A 2061-nucleotide genomic window follows, 5' to 3' on the forward strand; every position below is an offset into this window, starting at 1 on the left:
TAAAAGTCCAGATTTTGGCCTTGTCCATTTTCTTCCAGAAACCGTTGGCGTCCCTTCCTGAGGTTCAGACCTTCTTGAAAGGAGTTCTGCACCCTTTGTGCCTCCCACGGCACCTTGGGATCTTAAAGTGGTGTTGCATTTTCTGCAATCAGATTGGTTGGAGCCTTTACAGGAGGTGGATGTAAAGTTTCTTACATGGAAAACCGTCACACTATTGGCCTTGGCTTCGGCACGGGGTGTTTCGGAATTGGGGGCGTTGTCTCACAAGAACCCCTATTTGATTTTTCATGAGGATAGAGCCGAATTCAGAACTCGTCCGCACTTACTTCCAAAGGTGGTGTCTGCGTTTCACGTCAACCAACCTATTGTGGTTCCGGTGCTTACTGACACCTCTTCTACTTCAAAGTCCCTGGATGTTGTGAGGGCTTTGAGAATCTATGTCAAACGGACAGCTCGTCACAGAAAATCGTACTCGCTGTTTGTGCTCTATGATCCCAAGAAAATTGGGTGTCCTGCTTCTAAGCAGTCTATTGTTCGCTGGATCACGCTGACTATCCAGCATGCTTACTCTACGGCAGCTTTGCCGGTTCCTAAATCAGTTCATGCCCACTCTACTCGGTCGGTGGGTTCTTCCTGGGCAGCTGCCTGGGGTGTCTCGGCTTTACAGCTCTGCCGAGCAGCTACTTGGTCAGGTTTGAACACGTTTACTAAGTTCTACAAGTTCGATACCTTGGCCTCTGAGGACTTTCAGTTTGGTTAATCAGTTCTGCAGGAACCTCAGCACTCTCCCATCCGGTTTGGGAGCTTTGGTACATCCCCATGGTACTAAATGGACCCTAGTATCCACTAGGATGTAAGAGAAAATAGGATTTTAATTACCTACTGGTAAATCCTTTTCTCGTAGTCCATAGAGGATACTGGGCGCCCGCCCTGTGCTTCGTTCTTCCTGCACTGTTACTTGGTTAAGAAATGTTGGTTCAACCGTTGCTGTTCCTGGTTCAAGTTTGGTTAGCTTGGCTTTCCTCTTGTTGTGTGTCCTGTCCACAATTAACAGTATTTAAACTCTTTATTTCATCGCCGCATGCGCCTGAACTGGATATAATGATGTGATGATACCGCCATGTGTCTAAGGTACTGCTTAATTGAAGTCGTTTTGCTATTTACATTGGGGCACCGCCGAGTGCCATTTATTTAGCTATATCTGGTGAAGGAGAACAGGAAGGTGCATGACCTACGTATAGTCAATTGTGCCTAGGATTTTGTTTCTATTTACTACAGCCAGACCTTGCTGGAAATGCCCAATACCCGTCTGATCTTGGAAGCTAAGCAGTGATGGGCCCGGCCAGTACTTGGATGGGAGACCTCCAGGGAATACCGGGTGCTGTATTGAATGGACATTTATATTTGACTCCCAATCAGAGAAGGATAAAAGGTTCTCTGGGGTCTGCACCTGATAGTCTTTTTATATTTATTGTCTATGCTGGTGGCCACTGTTAGATACTGTACATCACGGCCTTTTTCACGTCCCACCATCATTGCACTTTTTTAGAGCTGTTTTGCACTAAATGGTGTAGATTGGCTTTGTGTATATTGTAAAGGTTCGGGAACTAGTGTTCTTTTTCACACTTCTCTAATATGCTAATCCAGGCATTGTTTATCTGTTCACAGTGGTGTCACAGTATGTGATAGAAGTAATAATTTGGCTTGCTCTCACCTGGGGCAATATTTACTAATATTCGTGTTTGAGTCGGTTTGTGTAGTGTTTAAACTCGTTTTGTATCGGGTGCATTTTCATGCAACTTTTTGAATCCATATACGCAAAGTTACGAAGCAGTCGACTTTATGGTTGTCGTGTTTTCCGATGTCGATGCCAGTCATTTTTTTTTGGCACATTTACGGCCGTCATTGTCGTTTGCGTACGTGTTTTTGTTGTATTTGCTGTTTTTTTTCCTAAGTTAAACGTGGCAGGGTTTTTTTTTTCCCGCGGCCGCATTTTCACTTTCAGTTTCGATCTTCATCCCCGTTCGTGATTGGTTGTGTTTCAGATGGTAGGAGTGTCTG

General features: G+C 44.9%; 1 pseudogene; it reads left to right on the forward strand.

Moving 5' to 3' along the window:
- Positions 1–1270: 1270 nt before the first annotated feature.
- LOC134950981 (5S ribosomal RNA) lies at positions 1271–1390 on the forward strand (annotated as a pseudogene).
- The last annotated feature ends 671 nt before the right edge of the window (positions 1391–2061 follow it).

This window comes from Pseudophryne corroboree, chromosome 8, assembly GCF_028390025.1.
Source record: "Pseudophryne corroboree isolate aPseCor3 chromosome 8, aPseCor3.hap2, whole genome shotgun sequence".
In the NCBI taxonomy this organism is placed as follows: Eukaryota; Metazoa; Chordata; class Amphibia; order Anura; family Myobatrachidae; genus Pseudophryne; species Pseudophryne corroboree.